The following is a 16303-nucleotide window of genomic DNA, read 5'->3' as shown; positions in this document are numbered from 1 at the left end:
GCCTAAGCAAAAAAAAAAAAGAAAAAAAAAAAAGAAAAAAAGAAAAAAAGAAAAGACAATTCCTAAGTCCACCCTGGACCCTGGTTGCTGACGCCTTACTGGTTATTTTCGTAATGCTGCCCAAATTACGTGGATGGTAATTTCGTGATCCTTTCCTTCTTTGCCCTCTCCCTCATTTATACTCTCTCTTTCCGGCGGAGTCCTCCGCGAGGTGTTCTCCAAGTCTGAGGACACCCTGCTTCGCCTTGATCAGTAGAAGATCCGGTCTCCTGTGGAGATCGGTTTGAGGTAAGCCGCTCTCCAGATCTATATTGAATGCAATTTAGATCCGTCTTATGTTAACGGAAAAGTTGTCTTTTTTTTTTTACGTTTTTTTAAAGCCCGAAATCTGAGTTATCCGCGCGGGGTGATCTCAGGATCATAACTTATCCATCGATCTCTGCTCCGGTGGTCGATCTACTTCGTTGTGCTTCGATTTGTTTCGCCATTTTTTTTTCTTCAAAGCCAACAACTCTGGTCGTTTCTTTCGTCCCTCTTTTCTCGATCCAGTTATCTGTTCCATATCTCGAGTTGATGTGAGGTTTCTTTGAAGTCTCTGCGTCGATTCAATGGAGTTCCCCAGCTCTTTTTGCTCAGATTGATTACATTGTGGCAGAAGTCTCGTAGATCCGGCGAAAGATCGGGGCTGTATGTGACATTGGCGATCCTGAGAAGATTTTCGTACTAAAGTTTTTTTTTTTTGCCTCCCCCTCTTTCGCTTGCCTTTGAAACTTCACAGTCCTGTTTCCAAGTTGCAGAAAAACGAAAAAGAGTAATATTTGCGCAAAAATAGGAGGAGGAAAATAACACATAGCTATGTATTACAATCTCTATGTTCTTCTCCTGTTCTTCTTAGATGTTATAGTAGTGTAAGAGATGGAGTTTTAGGTGTCTCGCTGGTGACTTTTTGTTAAAGAATAAGATTTCGTGTCAGAAAGTTGGAAACTCGATATAAGAGTTAAGCTATATAGATATATAGATTCCTTGCCTTCTTCTGATGTGCTCGTGTGTTTATCAGGAGCAGGCCTTAGCTGTTTATATGGCATCAGCAGCTGGCGCAACAGGATGGCTGAGAGGGAGAGTGAAAGCTGTTCCTTCTGGGGATTGCCTAGTGATCATGGGAAGCACAAAAGCAGAGATCCCACCCGAAAAGACCATAACTTTATCTTCTCTCGTTGCTCCTAGATTGGTACGTCTACTCGCACAAGATTCTCATGAAATATCGAGTAATTTATGAAGAAGACTTGAGTAGTTGATGAAATTGAATTGATTGAATGAAAGTTGGCTTGTTCTTAGATGGAATCTTAGGGAAGTTCACGACCAGAAAGCATTAAAGAAGACTGTTCTTTTGGAATCTGTTTCATGACAATATTCATAACATACCACAAGATAGCATTGAAGAGGGCTACTTTTAGAATAATGACAATACTCTAAATCATATGATAAAAATGTAACATAATAATGTCTAAATTTCAAACTTTTAGTTCTCATATGTTTCTTGATTTCCTTTTTATTAAATGTATGGACTACTAAGCACTAATTTGTTCTCATTTCATCAGATTACCCTTTTCTGCTGATTCTAAGTACTTTGATATTATACTGTATCATGTTATAGGCCCATCGAGGTGGAGTTGACGGCCCCTTTGCATGGGACAACAGGGAGTATTTGAGGAAGCTCTGCATAGGAAAGGTATTTCTTTTGAAGCATATCTATGTTTATTTAGTTACAAAAGTTTCCATTTTTCTTTCAGAAAGAAATGTAGAACTAATAGTCTTAATTTCTATAGGAGGTCATATTCAAGGTGGATTACACAGTTCCATCAATAGGGCGAGAGTTTGTTTCTGTTTTCCTTGGAGATAAGAATGTTGCATTTTTAGTTGTTTCTGAAGGATGGGCGAAGGTGAGGCTGACCAGTGTACAACTGGCTTGCAAAATATATTGGTACCAGTATCATGGCTGACATTCAACTTTTGTTTTCTACTTGTTTGGATAAACCACTCTGATCAGGTAAGGGAACAGGGTCAACATAAAGGTGAAGCAAGCCCATACTTAGTGGAACTGCAGCAACTGGAGGAGCAAGCTAAGCAACAGGGTTTAGGTCGTTGGAGCAAGGCCAGTATGCTTTCTTCTGTAAATATAGTTGTAATGTATTCTGTATAGGAACAGATTTCTTTTGTTCTCATCTTTCCTCCTTAGACAGGCTTTGCTTGCTTGTCCTATTTCAGAATGTCCTATTTCAGAAAGAATGAGGGTCTTATCCAGGTTGCCCATTAGTGTGGTCTAACAATTATGGACTTTGGAGGGTCTTCTTTTGCCTTGCAAACTAGCTTAGGTTTCTAACAATCAAGCTTGCTCTGTTCTGTTAATTGTTCAGAAACAGCAAGCATTTTATCACATCATAATGAAGAGAGGATGTAGAACTGGCTCTCTCTCTCTCTCTCTCTCTCTCTCTCTAATTCATTTTACAATGATTGTAGGTCCCTGGTGCTCCCGAGGCATCAATCAGAAACCTACCTCCTTCAGCCATTGGGGATCCTAGTAATTTGGATGCAATGGGGCTGCTGGCTGCAAACAAAGGTAGACCCATAGAAGGCATTGTTGCAGGTCCGTGATGGTAGCACTGTGCGTGTCTACCTACTCCCAGGGTTCGAGTTTGTTCAAGTTTTCGTTGCAGGAATCCAGGTAGTGCACCATAACAGGATCAAAATAATCTGCTTTATGCTGCTCTTATGTTGGAGTCTTCTTTCTTATGTAAGTCCTTTTACTTCAAGCTAACAGAACATTGTAACTTGTCAAAATTAGGCTCCATCGATGGGAAGACGGGTTGTGAGCGATGTCATTCTTGAAAATGAAGCAACTATAGATGCGGCAAATGGAGAAGTTACTAATGAAACTCGTCCACCGCTAACATCAGCACAGAGGCTTGCTGCCTCTTCAGCATCATCAACTGAAGTTGCACCAGATCCATTTGGGAGGGAAGCCAAACACTTCACAGAGATTCATGCTTTAAATAATGATGTAAGCCAGTTTCATGTAACCTGCACACTCTTCTGCATAATTTGTTCTCAGTTGATCACAGCTTATTTTGAAAATGCCAGATAAGAATTGTGCTAGAAGGTGTAGACAAGTTCAGCAACCTAATTGGTTCAGTATATTATCCAGATGGTGACACTGCAAAGGACCTTGCTCTGGAGCTTGTGCAAAATGTATGGTTTGTCTTTATAGGATGATATGTTAAACATGAATTAATACAGACAAGAATTAATACTTGCTTATTTAGAAACTTGCAGGGAACACAGGTTTGCATGTTAGTTTTTTTCTTTTTTGCTTTTAATAGTTACTAAATACTTGCTGTACTTTCATATCACAATGGTGAAAATGTAGTTGTTTGATCATCAAAACCTTTTCTAATTAAATTTCATCACACATGCAGTCCCCGAGAGAGTAGCTTTAGTTGGTTAGGAACTTCATCATCATCAAATGCTAGCTCACTTTTCACAAATGGCTTTGCGATGAATACTTAATCTAAACAATGGTTCCATGTAGTTAGATATGCTAAACTTTTCCAGACATTCCCAGATCGATTTTGAGCTGTAAAATGTGGAAACTGTGTCATAATAGCAATGTTCATTTGGTTTGATAGTTTATTAAAATGCGGCCTGTATCACCTAGGATTATCAAACAAATGAGCTGTTAGTAAGCAACTCATGTTCGGCTCAGAAGTTAGCTCAAATTTGGCTCACTTAATTTCTAAAAGAACTGAGCTAGAGTTAGGCATGGCTTACTTGGGCTCACCTTGATTAAGCTCGAATTAAGAATAAATAGATATTTAACATATATCATATATTAGTTCAATAAATAGCAAATTCTACATTATCATCGAAAAACACTACACTTTATATATATAAGAATGTATTTTTACAACAACACTGAGATATAATGATGGAAATTAGCTTGAAGAATATGAAGGCTTGAGGGAAATCAGTCTCCTGCTGGATATCTTAAACAAGCTGTCTTAAATTCAACTCAAAATCGAATGAGTTGTCTTGAGCTTTGCTCAAGCTGAATTTAGCTTGATCCAATTGGAGAGTGAAGGAAGAAATTCCTTCAATCCATTCAACTTGGACGTTTCATTTGAAAATAATGATAACAAATAGAAATTCAAAAGTAGGGTTTCAGATGCTTTTAGCTTTCATGATTTCAATAAAAGAATTGATTAAAATGACTTTATTTATATTAATGAGGTTTGGTCTCCAAGTTTAGGTTGGATTCCTTTTCTAGTTAAAAGAGATATTTTTATAAAATAGTGAGTAGTAGAAAAAATCACATAAAAAGTCAAATTATCCTAGAGCTAGATTTCAACTCCTACATCAATTTTGCGTTCTGTTGCATGGTCTAATTGCTCTTAGTTTGGAAGACAGCTTGGGCAAAAGTCAACAAAATGGCAAAATTCATGTTATTGTGTTTTGATGGCAAATGGGGTTTTCCGAAGCTTGAGGGGCCTTTCATTGGGTTGCCATATTGCAGATTTCAAAAGATTATCCAATTTTTTAAATAAATGCTGAAATTGACAACTTAGAAGAAGGTTGTACCTTTTGAAAATTTGGTGTATGAATCGGCCTTGATTATGGTGGATCTTACTACTGAACTCTGTCTAGACCTTTTCGAGGTGGCCAAAGTGGTCCATAATGGGTTTGGTGATGCTCCTAGACAAGGTTCGCCGTACCGGTACCGAACCCCGTACCGGTGCCGCATTAGTATAGGCATACCGAGTGTCGGTACGGTACCGTACGCTCGGTACCGACCGTACCGACATTGGTGTACCGATACCGGTATCCATCGGTATGGGTACGGTACGCTCGGTACCGATCGGTACCGACCGGTACAGCGAACCTTGCTCCTAGATTATAACGAGGCATGGCTTACTCTAGCTCCATCATTTACATCCGTAGTATCGCCCTCATGTTGAGTAAATTGGCAATAATTGCTGGGTACAAAAGGTTGGAACATGCTTATTTAGTATCACTAATGCAGATTCTAGGTTCATGATCCACAAAGTATGCTTTTACAACAACTCGCACAAGTACTATCACTTGTGTTTTTTTGAATTGTGAATCTTTTTGATTATGGTCCAGTGTTGTCTAAGTATGGCCAATTTTTATGTCCATGTGTTGCCTAGAAGATGCAGCCCAAGAGGGGGGGGGGGTGTAAATTAGGTTTTTCAAAACTTTTCTTCTAAGTGCAGCAGAATAAAACAATTCTTAAGTAAATGACTGAAATATAAATGCAATAAACAAAGTAAGCAATGCACACACAAACATAAAGATTTTATAGTGGTTCGGTGCCGCCCTGCACCTACATCTACTCCCCAAGATCTCTTGCGAATTTTCACTATAATCCTTACAGATTGCAATGCGGTTGTTTTACGAGTTCACAACTCAACTCGTTATTTTTACGGGATCACAACGAACCCAATTGGTTTTCACAAGATCATCAACTTACAACCTTACCCCGTTTGTTTTTCGGGCTCACAAACAACCCAGTTGGTTTTTTCCAAGGCACACCAACCAAAACTTTTTTCCTTGTTGAATCTTCCTGATTCAATAACTTCCTATTTAGGTTTGAAAGAACCTTTACAAGTGTAAGAATGAAAGCAGTTACAGCAGCAATTAAAACAAAATATTAAATGCTGTAACAAAAAAAGAGCTCAAATAAATTGAACAATAAATGGAAGCTCTGAAGCTATTAAGAGGAGTAGTTGACTGTAGATGAAGGGCCTTGAATGCAAGCTGCCAACTCTTCATTTGAATCACTGCTTTTGCTCTGACTGATTTTCTCACACAAAGATTTGGCTCTAAAACTCACTTGAGGATTTTGACTTGGGAAGCTTAGGTACTCTTAGATTTCTCTCTTTCTTTTGATAGGCTTTTTTCTCTTTTGTTCTTGGGTTGCTCCTATGTGTTTATAAGCTTTGGAGAACCTTGGAGACCCAAACTAGCCGTTAGAAGTGGAAGAGAGCCATTGAAATCCTGAAAAACTAGCCGTTGGAGGTGTCAGCAGACTTGGAGTCGACTCGGCCATTTTGGGAGACGGCTCGACTGAGATAGGAGACGTCTCGCGCCTGTTGGGAGTCGGCTCGAGATCGGGCTCTTCAAAAACTAACATTTCTGTTATTCTTTGTGGGAGACGGCTCGCGTAAGTCGGAAGTCGACTCCCGTACTGTTCTTTCAAAAGTGTGTTTCTGCCTTTTTCTATGGGAGTCAGCTCCTGGAATGCTGGAGTCGACTCGAGCTCTGTGCCAAAGTTGTCATTTGTGTCAGAGTTGACTCGAGGCTTCTAGGAGTTGGCTCCTTGACTATTCTTTTGGCTTTCTCTTTGAAAATCATCAGATCTCGTGCTATGCTTCCTTCAAAATAACATTTTTCTTGCAACACTAACATTAGTAATTATACCACAAAGTTTTGTGATCATCAAAATCAATTCTAAGGTCAATACTCTTACTTTTTCAGTGGCATGCCTGCTCAGTGTGCTTCCATATGCACCATGGCACAAGCTCCTTATAAAAAATTTTTAAGTTATCCGATATGAAACTCATAATGTATTTATGGCAGAACTGCTTGTACTTTTCATCCTTCTGAAAATCAGTAATAAAAAGATGTTTGCATGCTGTTCTCTTGGAATAATAAGCAGCTTTGGTCTCGCTACTTCATGGTTGCAAATACCATGTCTTTCTCCCTTTCCTTTGAGTATACTTGAATTATTTAATTACACCTAATATTCCCATGTGCATTTTCATGCTTAAGAAAGCACATTTAAGAAAAGACAAAATTGTGTTCTTTATATGTGTTTTCATTCTTAACAAAAACACCTTTAAGAAGATGAACTTTTATTCTTTATTTTTATATAATATTTTTTTGGCTGCATTTTTTTGGAAATTAAATTGTTTCTGTTCATCTTCTCAAATGTTACATCTTGTTTTATCTTGTTGTTATCTAGTAGATGGTGGGTTGTGGTTTTGAATTTGACTACGCACCATCACTGCATGGCAAATGTTAATTCCAAATGAATATTTGGTAACTAGCTGGATTTTTTTGAAATATCATGTCTATTATATGTTGCAACTGAATCTTATTAATATTAATACTCTTTAAGGCTTGTTCAAATGATATGTTCTCTAAATGTTTATGCTGAGTAACATTTCTCTTTCCTGCACAGGGTTTAGCTAAATTTGTGGAATGGAGTGCTAACATGATGGAGGATGATGCCAAACGGAAGCTGAAGGCTGCTGAACTTCAAGCAAAAAAGGATCGCTTGAGAATTTGGACGAACTATGTGCCACCAGCATCAAATTCAAAGGCAATCCATGATCTACACTTCACAGGAAAAGTAAGTGGATGGTTTTGAGGATGATAGTGATATTTCGATGATTAACACAACAATTGAGTGAATATCAAATTAATAATATAGTTTAACGTGATACATCACTAATGAATATGACACCCTCGATACATTCATGATATTTTAAGAGAATGAGATCAATACGACTTCCAATGATTAACAACGAGATAAAATTGGTAGTAGAAAAAATGATAGAGAGCTTTTAAATCTAATTCAGCAAACCTTTAAGTGAAATCTACTCTTAAGGGCAAAACAGTAATTTTCATTGTTAAGGATATGAAGCTCTATCGTGGCATACACTCAAAATTACTTGAAATATGTCTTATTGATTATATGAATTAGTCTAGTCATAAGATGCTGGAAAGTGTGAATTGAGTCGACCCTAGAGGAAGTGGAGTCGGCACACCTTGGAACATCTGGCACACCCTTGCAAAAATGGCACTGATGAACAGTGAGTGGAGCCGACCCCATGTATCTTTGAGCCGATCCCAAAGAACTTTGAGCCGACCCCAACTTGTAGCCTCAAGAAAACAACTCTCTGAAATTTTCTGAGAAGGCCGACCTCAAGTTTTCTTGAGCCAACCCCAGATGGAGCCGACCCCAGGAAGACTTGAGCCGACCCCAGTGGAGTCGACCCCAAGAGAACATGAGCCGACTCCAGGATAAACGTTCAAAACCATGTCTCTGAAATCCCTGAGAAGGCCGACCCCAATGGAACTTGAGTTGATCCCACTGTAGCACGGGTCGACCTCAAGAAAGCATGAGTCGATCCCAGTGAAAACAGCCGAAATACAAGGTTCTGTGGTTCCTGAGAAGGCCAACCCCACTGTAGCAGGAGTCGACCCCAGAGAAGTTTGAGTCGATCCCAGAGAACCTTGAGTCGACCCCAAGGCTAATGAACAGTAAGTTGAGTCGACCCCAGAAAAGCTTGGGTTGACCCCAGCACGGCAAGGGCATAACGGCTAGTTCTGTAGAAGTACTTTTTAAGCTCCCAACGGCTAGTAATGGCTAGTTTTTCAAATCTAACGAATGGGAAGTGACCAATAGAGATTGGAAAGTATTTAAGAGACACTATTCATCAGAGGAAACCATCTTTTGCAAAAAAAATTAACAGCATATTCAAAAGAAAGCAAGCCCTAGTGCTCTTCATCAAGGTTCTTCATTCAAGTCCCAAAAAGGAGGTGGTTGAGCAATCTGAGAGTGCATTCAACAGCTCTACCAACTCATTGTGAAGTGAAGTAACCTTAGCAAAGAAGAGAAGAACATCCTCAAAGCGATAACTATTTCTCATCTCTTCTTTTAGTATATAATTGTTATATTTGCTTACTTAGGAGTTTCAAATTCTTTCTTTTCAATTTACTTGTAAGGTTTGTTGGTCAGCCCGTAAAACCAACGGTGTAGGTTGTTGGTGAGCCCGCAAAACCAAAGTCCGGTGTACCGGTACCGGTCGGCGTACCGGTGGCGTCCCGGACCGGTCCCGTACCGGTACGTACCGGTCCCATACTGGTCCAAACCGGTCCTTCAACAATAAACTACCGGTACCGGATTTCACGCTGATCCGGTACCGGTCTTAGGCTGGACTAGTACGTACTGGCCGGTACGAATCGGTACGGCAGACCATGCGCAGAACCAACATAGGTTATTGGTGATCCCGAAAAATCAAGGTGTAAAGGTTTTTGGATTGTGAGCGCGGAAAACAATCCAACTGTAATCCGAGGGATTATAGTGAATTTCCAAGGGGACGTTTGGGGAGTGGACATAGGTGCTTAGGAGAGCACCGAACCACTATATTTCTTGTGTGTTTGCATTGTGTGTTCTTTTAACTTCACTACATGTACTTAATTAACATTAACTAAACTATTTATTCATCTATCAATTTAATTAAGGGATTGAAAATTTAGAAAACCCAATTCACCCCCCCCCCCCCCCCCTCTCTTGGATTGTCACCTTGGGCAACAGGTTTACTTACTTGAAACTCCTTTGATCATATTGTGTGATAAAAATTTGTTCTACACTTGTCTCTGATTTTCTCTAGGTGGTAGAGGTTGTGAGTGGGGACTGTGTAATTGTTGCTGATGATGCTGTCACCTATGGCAGTTCTTCAGCTGAGCGACGAGTCAATCTTTCAAGTATCAGAGCTCCTACGATGGGGAATCCCTGTCGAGATGAAAAGCCGGCACCCTATGCCCTTGAGGCTAGGGAATTCTTACGTTCTCGTCTTGTAGGCCGCCAAGTATGAAGTTGAGTTTGCAATCTCGCACTGTTTTGTTCTTGTGTGCGAACAAATTTTATAGTAGTGTATTTGTATTTGTTTCTAGGTGAATGTGTCAATGGAATACTCAAGAAAGGTCAACCTGGCTGATGGACCCAATGCGGTAATGCTATCTGGTTCAGTAGATTCTAGAGTTATGGATTTTGGGTCGGTCTTCCTCGTCTCTCCGTCAATGGCTGAGGATGATGATACTGCTTCTGCTCCCTCTTCTGGCAAACAATCAGCAGGAGTAAATGTTGCTGAGATGGTTGTTTCACGTGGTTTTGCCACTGTCATCAGACACCAAGATTTTGAGGAAAGGTCAAACTATTATGATGCTCTGCTGGCAGCTGAATCACGCGCCATTAATGGAAAGAAAGGAATTCATTCTGCCAGGGATCCTCCAGTGATGCACATAACAGACTTGACCATGGTTAGAAGTTGAACCATCTCTTAATGCATTGGAATAGAGTGCTGTAACATATGATAATTAATTTCTGATGTTATTGACTCAGGCTTCAGCTAAAAAAGCTAGAGATTTCTTGCCATTTCTGCAACGAAGTGGAAGGCTTACTGCTGTTGTTGAATATGTCCTCAGTGGTCACCGATTTAAACTACTGATACCTAAAGAAACATGTAATATTGCGTTCTCCTTTTCTGGTGTTCGGTGCGCTGGTCGAAATGAGCCTTTTTCAGATGAAGCTAGTGCAATGATGAGGAGGAAGATATTGCAGCGTGATGTTGAGGTGCTCATATTTCCTCTTCTGGCTATCCTTTCATATATTTTTTATCTTAATTATGTTTTCCTTTATGCAGATAGAGATAGAAATAGTTGATAGGACAGGCACATTCCTAGGTTCCTTATGGGAGTCCAGTGTGGGAAAAATTAATGGCACGCGGTTTATTGGACCGCGTGCGCATTTAAAAAAGGAAACGCCCGTTGGGCATTTTCCTTTTTGGATTAAATGGGCATGCCCGCTGGCGCTTTAAGGAATAACTTAAATGCGCACGCGGCCCGAGACTCGGCCGCGTGCGCGTTTGAACATAGAAACATCCGTTGGGCGTTTTTACTAATTGAGCCAGTGCCCACGGCCGCTTAATTACCGTGTGAAGGACACGGACGCGTCCGCAAAATTACCGGAATCCCCCTGCGTAAAATCCCTATATAAACTCCCTATTTCATCCTATTTGTAACACGAAAAATTATAGAAAAACTTTGGAGAAATTCTTCCTCCTCTTAGCCACTTTTGTTTTTTGTTTTTATATATTTATTCAGTTTATTTTATTCTTTTCATTTCGCTCTTTGCTGGATCTACAAGTCCGATCGGGTTCGCTTTGACTTCTTTTGAGACGTGCCGAAGAAGAAGTTGTAAGATCGTCGTATCTCAGAGGAGGATTGCCGGAAGACCCATATGTGGGGGCAAATACTTCTTTGGATTGTTAGCAATATATTATCTAAATAAACAAATAAATCTTTAAATGCAACTAATGGAAAATCTTAAAAGGAGTTATATATATATCATTCGACATCCAAATAATTCTATTTTAATGCAAAATAAATCTATTCTAGCACAAGATAAATCTATGCATTTAATAAATTTATATAATAGAATTTCTCCAGAATTTTTCTACTATTTTTCTGTAATTTTTCGTGTGTCAAATAGGATGAAATAGGGGGTTTATATAGAGGTTTTATGCAGGAGCATTCCGGTAATTTTGCGGATGCATCGACGTCCTTCACGCGGTAATTAAACGCCCGCGGGCGCTAGCTCAATTAGTAAAAACGTCCAACGGGCGTTTCTATGTTCAAACGCGCACGCGGCCCGAGATTCGGCCGCGTACGCATTTAAGTTATTCCTTAAAGCACCAGCGGGCGCGCCCGTTTAATCCAAAAAAAAAAACGCCCAACGGACGTTTCCTTTTTCAAATGTGCACGCGGTCCAATAAACCGCATGCCATTAATTTTTCCCACATCCAGGACCAATATGGCTGTGACTCTTCTGGAAGCTGGACTGGCAAAGCTCCAAATTTCTTTTGGTTCTGACAGGATCCCAGATGCATCCCTCCTTGCTCGGGCTGAGCAGTCTGCAAAGCAACGGAAGCTGAAAGTAAGCAATGATTAACAAAATATGTCTTTTCAGATTATCAAATGATGGCTCCTAATTTTCCTTCTTTTTGCCAGTTATGGGAGGACTATATTGAAGGACAAGAAGATACTAATGGTTCCACATCTGAAGCAAAACAGAAGGAAGTGCTCAAGGTGCTGTACATCAAAAAATAATGCAATATCTGATCCATGCTTTTAGTTTCAAGAACTCACCCGTCCTTTTGGTATCTGCATATAGGTGGTGGTTACTGAAGTCCTGGGTGGTGGAAAATTCTATGTCCAAATGGTTGGTGATCAGAAAGTTGCTGCTATACAGCAACAACTTGCTTCGTTGAACCTCCAAGAACCTCCAGTGGTTGGTTCTTTCAATCCTGTGAAGGGTGACATCGTTCTTGCTCAGTTCAGCATAGATAACTCCTGGAACAGAGCTATGGTATGTGTCAAACATCTCGTAATTCCAGATATAACTGTGGGACCACTACCTGTTATTCTAACTTTTGGATTATTTGTACCTATTGGATGACTGGATTCAGAATCTGATAGAAGTCATATATCTATGGTATGGTTTCTAAAGTCATGCTGAGGCTGTCCCTATAATTTATATCAAAACGGGCATCCAATTCATTATTTTGACTTGAAACCTCCATCTCAGAAACTGTTAAGCCCATATAAGCAATGTCAATATGTGATTGACCAATGAACTTCGTAGCACTTTTTATTTACCTAAGTTACATCATGCTTTTTTTTTCCAGCTTTTGGTGCATTGGTAAATATCACAGTTTGAACTCTTTATTCAGGAAAATGAGAAGTTCCCCAATAAAAATGTTTCATTATTGCTTAAAATCATTTTCAGATGCAATCATCTCAAACTATTTAATTTCCAAAAACAACATGTCAATATTTATGGATTCTTGGTCACTTATATTCTATTGAAGTTGCTGTCATGCTACATATAGCATAATCTACTGTTAGAAGCTTATTTTGGATGAACATTTGTAGAAAAAATTTCTACCTGTTTTATTCATGTTTTGCTCAATTTGTACTGATCAAGAATATAATTTCAAATCATCATAGTTTTCAAATCTGCCCTTCATGTGTGCTAACAGATAGTCAATGGACCGCGAGCAACTGTTGAATCACCAAAGAACACGTTTGAAGTCTTCTACATTGACTATGGAAACCAAGAAATGGTTCCATATAGTCGCTTGCGACCCCTGGATCCTGCGGTCTCCTCAGCACCTGGTTTGGCTCAGCTGTGCAGCCTTGCATACATAAAAGTCCCTAATTTAGAGGATGATTTTGGTCAGGAAGCTGCAGAATACTTGAGTGAGTGCACTCTGAATAGTTCGATGGAGTTCAGGGCTATGGTCGAGGAAAGAGATACTTCAGGCGAAAAAGTAAGAGGACAAGGAACAAGAACAATTCTTCTCGTGACTTTGGTTGATGTGGAAGCTGGGTCCAGTATCAATGCTGCTATGCTGCAGGTTTGAGCATATGATCCCTTTCATCAAAGGGTTTCAACTTTCAATTTTTTTCTTAATTAAGAAGAGAGAGAAGAGGTTCTTTTGGATCTTTGATTCTCAAAGAAACCATAATTATAAGCATCTAGTCTTATCCCAACCATTCGGGGGTGGTTTTATGGATTCATATTTGCCAAGCATTCCTGTTTAAGGTCATCTCTGATGTTACTTCAAGCTTCTCCAAGTCTTTTATCACAACATCCATGCACATTACCTTATGTCTTCCCATCTTTTTCTTGCACCATTCGGATAGGGCCCCCTTATATCCTTGTTCTACATGCCCATTCCATTGCAATCAATTTTCCATCACATCTCAAACAATTTTCCACCACATGTTCTTTAATTCTTAAAAAAGCCACCAGAGTTAAAATGGGAAATCCTTGTGTTTAATTTCTAAATTGGCTTGGTATTTTCTTTCAATAAATTCTTCAAATAAACACTATTTGGAATTGGTATAAAGGGGGCTTCTTCAGCATTCTTGGCCTTAAGGTGAGGTTTGCTGATAACCATGTTCCGCTTCTGCATCTTTCTCCTTGCTTTGGTACACCACTAAGTGTCATTATCTTGACAATGTTTTAGCAATAATTTCCACAATTTGTGTCCCATTGTTTTCAAATAAATATTCAAAAGCTTTGATTATTCAATTTTATGTCGAGATCACTAGTAAAAGATAGACATGGAGTAGGTCTCCAGGCTGTAGAATGTTCATGTGATGTATACTGCTGAGCAGAGGTAGATACCAGTTTCAGGTTTTGTGGATATCCTTTTTTTTCTATGAATATTGAATGATGGTTGGCTTCTTGTCAAAATCTGGTACCAGTTAGCTTCATCTACAGCTTACCTTTTAGATTAGAAGTGAAGATGAAAAAAAAAAATAGTTTGATTCACTTAAGACCCGGCCACACCAATTTTCTGTACTGCAGAACACTACATAACCAATATATATGTGCATGTTCTTTCCTTAGCTTATGATAATTTAAACATTTCTACCAAAATGGATGAGGCTGTGATGCATCTTTCTCCTTGCTTTGGTACACCACTAAGTGTCATTATTGAAAATGTTTTAGCAAGAATTTCCACAGTTTGTGTCCCATTGTTTTCAAATAAATATTCAAAAGATTTGATTATTCAATTTTATGTCGAGGTCACTAGTAAAAGATAGACATGGAGTAGGTCTCCAGGCTGTAGAATGTTCGTGATATGTATACTGTACTAAAATCCAGGAACCTGAAGCAGGGGTAGATACCAGCTTCAGGTTTTGTGGATATCCCTTTTTTCTATGAAGATTGAATGATGCTTGGCGTCTTGTCAAAATCTGGTACCAGTTAGCTTCATCTACAGCTTACCTTTTAGATTAGAAGTGAAGATGAAAAAAGAAAATAGTTTGATTCACTTAAGACCCGGCCACACCAATTTTCTGTACTGCAGAACACTACATAACCAATATTTATGTGCATGTTCTTTCCTTAGCTTATGATAATTTAAACATTTCTACCAAAATGGATTAGGCTGTGATGCACCAGTTCTATATGCTTTAGAAAAAAACATCATCAGCCTCTGTTAATTCTGGTGCTTTTATTAACTTCACTCACTTGTCTTAAATAGTGCACGAGTACTCAAACTGAATGTGGATACTTTCGATTGTATTCTGAAGTTACTTTGGAGCTCGTCTGGTGACTCGGAAATTTCTGTACACAGGAAGGTCTTGCTAGACTGGAAAGAAGGAAGAGGTGGGACACCAAGGAAAGACAAGCTGCTCTTGACAACCTAGAAGAGTTCCAAGATGAAGCAAAACGTGAGAGGCTGAGGATGTGGCAGTATGGGGATGTTCAATCAGTCTGATGATGAAGAGTCTGCTCCGCCTCCAAGGAAAGCTGGAGGCCGTCGGTAGATAGAGGTCACCATAACCGGTGTCATGGTGAGGTACTAGGTTCAAAGATATAGCGGGAATTTTGGCTGTTAGTGTTTACTGGGAGAGCTACTTTTACCTTTAGGTGTTTTAGCCCTGTTTCCCTTTCAAACACATTTGTTTTCTCCATCTTTGAATTAGGCAATCCCCATGTTATAATCTGTCTCCTGTTGGAGATTGTAGGCAGAGTCTTCATAATTTATGCACTCTTATGTGCACCCTTCAATTTAGTTGAGGTTTAAAGTTATAGCACCCAAAATCAATTGATACAGCAGTCATTTTATCAAAAATTTAGTAAGCTCTGTCTCAGCAGACGATGTAAGAGAAGACTCGAAATTAATCAAAATTTTGCACAGTTTTGTCTCATGCGATGAATTGTAACAGAGATTACATAGCTTTCTCTGCATGTACAACAAGTACAGATGCTTTCCTTTTCTCCAAGTGGTCTTCATGCCCTGCTGTTCATCACAAAAGACTAGATTGCGTACTAACAGACCAACTAATTGCACTGCTCTCCCACCGTTATTCAATCTGCTATTCTGTAAACTTTCTTATTCTATATCAAATTTAAACCCAGGAGTCATCTTCTGTCCCTCCTTAACTATTTTCTCCAGTTTCCATTTGACAAGCTAACCAGTTTTGGGGCATTAAAAATGCTTGCCAGGATTTATACTGCTTGTCCTGAAAAAATATCGAAGGTTGATTCTTTTACCTAACATATTTGAATTTGAAAAGCTTAGAAGAGTGATGGCTGTTCCTCGTATTTATATCTCCTGACTCATCTTGCTACGGATCTACAGTCTTTCGGATGCTGTACTGCAGTATGACATTGTACTTGTCTAAGTGGAATGGGAGTTTAACAGTTGAACACCCCATGTAACATTAAACTCAAATAACAAGATACAAGTTTTGAGCCATATCCTTATGAAATCAGCTCTAACTGGCTTTCAATCTGTGACACTGACCCTCTGTGGTTTCGTGCCAAATTTTGAACAAATTTGTGGGTATGGAAGGCCTACCTTTGTAATAGATCATGTTTTTGAACAACTTTTTGTCTTACCATTTAAATATGGGTTGC

The 16303-nt window shown here is 39.3% G+C and overlaps 1 pseudogene; it reads left to right on the top strand.

Annotated features, from left to right (window-relative positions):
- The first annotated feature begins 135 nt into the window (after window positions 1-135).
- LOC103720081 lies at window positions 136-15591 on the top strand (annotated as a pseudogene).
- The last annotated feature ends 712 nt before the right edge of the window (window positions 15592-16303 follow it).

Source organism: Phoenix dactylifera, unplaced genomic scaffold, assembly GCF_009389715.1.
Source record: "Phoenix dactylifera cultivar Barhee BC4 unplaced genomic scaffold, palm_55x_up_171113_PBpolish2nd_filt_p 000117F, whole genome shotgun sequence".
NCBI classification, from domain to species: Eukaryota; Viridiplantae; Streptophyta; class Magnoliopsida; order Arecales; family Arecaceae; genus Phoenix; species Phoenix dactylifera.
The sequence above is the reverse complement of the archived record's forward strand: the minus strand, read 5'-3'. Positions and strand labels throughout refer to the sequence as shown.